Below are 6000 nucleotides of genomic sequence, written 5' to 3' on the forward strand. Positions count from 1 at the left end.
GGCGTAGTGCCCTTTGCCCGCTGGGTCTCGCCGCCAGCCCGGCAGTGTAATTCCTACCCACCGAAGCGGTCATTAATGGCAAACCTGCGGCTGCGAGGCGCTTCTCAGTTACCAATAAAAGCTTTACTGCTGCTGGGCCCGAAGTGTCTTTTGAGAGCGCGCTTTTAGGCGCTTTTAGTGCCTGAGCGCTGTTCTGCCTAATGCCTCCCTTCCTGATCGCATTACTGGCCGTTCCCCCGGTACCCTTTACGAGCAATAAAAGCTCCCGCAGGCCTCGCTCGGGGCCGCGCCACCGCGCCCCAGGGACGGGCCGGGCTCGGCTCTCCCGCGCTCCGGGAGCGGAGCAGGTGACCGAGCCGCGCGGCTTTTCTTTTTCCCGTTTTAACGCCGAACAGACAAACCCTCGGCTCTCCTCCCTTCCATTTCTTCCTGGAAGTCGCGCACAGAGCTTCGGAGGGGAAGTGTCTTCTCCCGTGGCACTGCCCGCGGTGGCCGGCAGCGAAGGGGCTGCGGCAGAGCTGCGCGAAGGACGAGCAGGGGCGGCGGGCGGGACGGGCACGCCGCGTCTCCGCGTTGTCTCCGTCCCCCCTCGTGTGACAGACAGCTGGCTTGAGGACAGGGCAGCGGCGCTCCCCGGGCTGCCAATAGCCGCCTCCCCTCTGTCAGGTCCGTGCCATTCAGAAAACGCCGAGAGGAGGCATAAAGAGAGAGAACGAAAAAAAAAAAATTATATTAAAACCTCCCACAAAGACACACACAAAAAAACCCCACCCCAAAACAAACCATAAATCCAAACAAAAAAACTCAAACCAACAGCACAACTCCAACCTATAGTGGCCAAATACGATTTACCGATTTACCTGTTGAGGCCGGGAAGGATGCTATCGTTCTTCTTTCTGACGGGACTGGCTATCCTAGGAGACCATCCGTCTCCTCCGGCGGCCTCTGCCTCTGTTTCCTAGAATGACACAAGCGTCTGTAACACAGAGCGATCTCCCCACGCACACACGCTCCCCCGGGTTTGGGATCGGCGCTCGCAGCCGTGCCCGGGGCGCCCCCCCCCGCCATATAAGGCGCTTCGGGAAAGCTCCGCAGGACTCTGCCGGTGCTAAGCGCTGTCCCGGCCACTTTAGTCCTTAAACACGGTGAAACCCTCCTTCTCCAGCAACGCCCCAGTGTTTTTGTTGTGTTCTGTAGTGTTGGGGTTTTTTTGGTCTTTGGTTTTTCCCCTGAGGGTATGCATCGAGGATGGTATCAGCGAGCCTCTCAGAGGTGCTGGGAAGAAGCCTCCCGGCCAGCTGGGGCTCCTCGGGAACCTCCAGAGCCGCAGGAGCCCCAGGCCCTCCGAGGCGAGATGAGGCGCTCGGCAGGAGCGCTCAGCTGCGCGCCGCCCGCACACTGCGACCGGACTCAGACGTCTGTCTCCCGGTTGTAGGGTTCAGGCTGGATGGAGTCCTCCCTCACACGGACATTTGATTTAAATCTGCCTCCGGGGAAATGCAAATAAATAACTTAATCGGGAGGAGGGGAAAAAAAATTTAAAAGAACACCCAATCCTGAAGCTGACAGGAGTTACAGACACTAAATAAGTGTAGGGATGGGAGAAAGAGTAAAAGTAAATAAATCTCGGTTACTTAATTGAAAGGCAGAAGAGAGCCCTTTGTGTACACAGGGCTTCACGGAGAGGAAAGCCAGAGCACGGAGAACATGGGGGGAGCCCAGGGGCTCCTCTTGCCCCTGCCGGCGGCGGGAGATTTACCTTCGCCCGGCCATCGCAAAATAGAAAGAAGAAGGGAAAAAAAAAAAAAAAAGAAGAAGAGTATTAGGAGAAGCCCAGTAAGAGGGGCAACAGGCTGAGCGGCACGGAGAGCTGCCCCTGCTACGGGGAGTGAAGACGGGGATTATCCGCGGCGGTAGGGAGGCTTGGGAGCTCCTGCAGCACCAGTGGCAAAGGGGTAACAAGGATGCAAAGGTGCAAATAAAACACAATGAAAAGAAATAACACTTTTCGACACCTTCCCCTCCGCCTCCCCCCATCTGAAAATAGCCTGTGGTGCTCGAGGAATGCAGCGGGACTAACGAAAGAACACAGCTTTGTATCGGGGTAAAAAAATGGTTTGACGGGATTTGGTGTTTGTTTTTTTTCTTTTTAAACTAAGTGCCTTGGCAAGGGTATTCGTACGCGTTTCTCTGCCTAGAAACCAAAGGATAGAACGGGGTCTCTAAAATCAGTTATATTTAATTATTTGGGGACAAAACTGAGACTTTGTGATTCTGACCTAATATGAGAATGAAGTGAAAACATATCTCAAGAGAAGGCTTTTTGGTGTCTCATATACACCCACAAGCTTTTCTCCCTGCGTTTATGATCATGCCCAGTAATTCTCCAGATGTAGAGAATAATGCATCTTGGAACTGTGAACTTATTCAAACCGCAGTTCTTTTAAGAATTTAGCTCTTTTTAACTTGATAGGGTGCATAGCACCGAAGTATGCTCTGGACACACGCTTTCAGACTGCAAATCAATCTTATTCCTTGTTCACCCACAGTAGTTAATAACAACTGTGATTAACAACTTCAATTTTATGTCTTATAGTGCTCTCCACATGAAAACGTACTGATGATCTGCAGTTTGCTGGTTTCAGTGTTACTACCATATGCAGAACAACTCTCAAACATTTCTTTTCTCAAATGTGACCTTTAAGGTACCCTTCTCCAGGGTATCAAGAGGATACTTTCCCCACTGGCCCCAAACTCGTTTGCAACAATTCAGCCTCTACACAAGTCAGCCTCTCCCTGGACACTTATTCCAGCATCATTTCTACAAAAACCATCTGTCTGATAACTCCAAAGACAGTACAACCATTTCTATTGAGCTGTTTCAGTTAAGAAGAAAAAAAAAAAAAAGCAGTATTAGGAGAAGCCCAGTAAGAGGGGCAACAGGCTGAGCGGCACGGAGAGCTGCCCCTGCTACGGGGAGTGAAGACGGGGATTATCCGCGGCGGTAGGGAGGCTTGGGAGCTCCTGCAGCACCAGTGGCAAAAGGGTAACAAGGATGCAAAGGTGCAAATAAAACACAATGAAAAGAAATAACACTTTTCGACACCTTCCCCTCCGCCTCCCCCATCTGAAAATAGCCTGTGGTGCTCGAGGAATGCAGCGGGACTAACGAAAGAACACAGCTTTGTATCGGGGTAAAAAAATGGTTTGACGGGATTTGGTGTTTGTTTTTTTTTCTTTTTAAACTAAGTGCCTTGGCAAGGGTGTTCGTACGCGTTTCTCTGCCTAGAAACCAAAGGATAGAACGGGGTCTCTAAAATCAGTTATATTTAATTATTTGGGGACAAAACTGAGACTTTGTGATTCTGACCTAATATGAGAATGAAGTGAAAACGTATCTCAAGAGAAGGCTTTTTGGTGTCTCATATACACCCACAAGCTTTTCTTCCTGCGTTTATGATCATGCCCAGTAATTCTCCAGATGTAGAGGATAATGCATCTTGGAACTGTGAACTTATTCAAACCGCAGTTCTTTTAAGAATTTAGCTCTTTTTAACTTGATAGGGTGCATAGCACCGAAGTATGCTCTGGACACACGCTTTCAGACTGCAAATCAATCTTATTCCTTGTTCACCCACAGTAGTTAATAACAACTGTGATTAACAACTTCAATTTTATGTCTTATAGTGCTCTCCACATGAAAACGTACTGATGATCTGCAGTTTGCTGGTTTCAGTGTTACTACCATATGCAGAACAACTCTCAAACATTTCTTTTCTCAAATGTGACCTTTAAGGTACCCTTCTCCAGGGTATCAAGAGGATACTTTCCCCACTGGCCCCAAACTCGTTTGCAACAATTCAGCCTCTACACAAGTCAGCCTCTCCCTGGACACTTATTCCAGCATCATTTCTACAAAAACCATCTGTCTGATAACTCCAAAGACAGTACAACCATTTCTATTGAGCTGTTTCAGTTAAGAAAAAAAAAAAAAAAAAAGCAGTCTGTTGTAACAGATCTGTCCTAAAACTCAATTAATGTGCACATATGCACATATTTAGCAAATATCAGTACTTTTTCTCATACCTGTCCTGGACATTGTGAATGCAATCAGAAGTGTGTAATATTCTTGATATGCAGGTGCATATCTGGTTTTATCAGGAATGGAGAGGTTGAAAAGGCCCTGTTTAGTGTCATCAACACTATCTAGTGCCATGCACACACTGCTAATCAGACGGGGCAACTGCAGAAAAGCAATGGCCTCTCAGATTACTCCAGGCCATTGCATCTGTGACTGCAGAGTCTTAAGAAAAATAACTACCACATTCATCTACTGTCATAATTTCCTACTATCTCTATTTTTCAGCTACTAGATATAGTGTTTTGAAAATGCAGTTTCCATACAGAAATACAGAGCTGATAAAATAATAATAAAAAAGGTAATTTTAAGAAAAATGTAACCATTCATGAGGTGTGGAGCAGAAAATATTTAAGGTGACTGTTAAAAAAAAAATTGAAAAAATATTATTCTTACTCAATATCTCAAATTCCCACTTTTAAAGTGAAAGTGTAAATTTAATTTACAGTTAACTTATAAAGTTTAGTTATGGAAATGTTATCAGATTATTTGCTGCACAGGCAAAGGTATACTCTGAGAGATCCCATCAGCGACTTTCAGTCCTCCGAAGGGAGCACAGCAGCAGTTGTTCAGTAATTAGCAACATTAATCAGGAGTCTACATCCTGCAGTTTAAAGCAGTGAATGGGGAAGGTAAACACATATAAATCCTTATGTCTTAGAGAGAAATCTTGCATTATGATTCTGTTGTCAATATGGAAAATGTTCCACACTAGCCGTAGTACTAGGGGAAACAGTGGCTGAAACACTGATTGGTGTGGGTGAGAATTAGCTCTTTAGGCAACTGAAAAGGGCAAGGTCAGCAGAATGCTCACAGGAGAAATTTTATGCCTCAGGAAAAAGTCAAGAGAGAAGTGACTACTTGTAGGCAATTGTAGTGTCAGTCTGGCTGTTCAGAATACTTAGATTTCTCTCCCATTTTTCTGAGAGCCCGTCAGATTGGCCTCAAGTGGTCCCAGGTGGTCCCTTACTGCTTTGCATGGAACAATGGTGAATCTGGACACAGGGCACTACAGGAGGTTTCCCAAAGTCTCATGCAATGTCAGTAGTGGTTTTTACTACCTATTTCTTCAAGAAACCTACTTCAGTAATCTGATCTGCTTCCTCACCTTCTGGGGTGCTACTGTTGTGATTTCTCCTCTTGCATTTTTTCTACTGAAATACATAGAGAAGGAGGGATGAAACTTTGAGAATAGGCATGAAAACCATTTTAATGGCTGGATGCTCATTTTTCTCATCTTGCTGAAGTCAGAAAACCTCTTGATGTGATACAGCACTTATTACCTAGATATTAGAAGGCTGATTCCTAAGATGGCTACATAAGAATTTACAAACTAAAAAGGCACAGCCCTGCCTTCCATGTTTCCACTGGCCAGTGGGTGTTTTTTGATCATCTAACTGCAACCCCACTCTGGACTCTCTCTTTCTGCTCTAAGGGGCAGGCACTGAAATATCTTAGCCAGGGAAACTGAGATCCAAGCTCATTACCTGACATAATCTTGCTGAGAAACCCAAAGGTAGCTTATTTCATGTTGCAGTATGAAAACTGAAAAAAACAGAGCATTATGAAGTGGGTCTGTGTACATCAGAGCAGGACTGAGGTGCTCTGTGAGGGGTGTGGAGCTGTCTGAAGGCTCAGGCAGCATCAACAGCCAGGTGGCAGCCAACCAAAGGAGCCGAGGTCTAAACAAAAACCTTATAATAAACCAAACCAAAACAATGACAACAACAAAAAGGGGGGGGGGAAACCCCAAACCCTAAACAGGGAAGCAGTCTTTTGGGGTAACACATTTTTCATTGAGAGGTATTAAAAAAATAAGTTGCCTCTGGTGTCTGCTGCTTTTCCAAAGGGTGTGTTTTCTC

Source organism: Myiozetetes cayanensis, unplaced genomic scaffold, assembly GCF_022539395.1.
Source record: "Myiozetetes cayanensis isolate MyiCay16 unplaced genomic scaffold, myiCay2020 scf7, whole genome shotgun sequence".
NCBI lineage: Eukaryota > Metazoa > Chordata > Aves > Passeriformes > Tyrannidae > Myiozetetes > Myiozetetes cayanensis.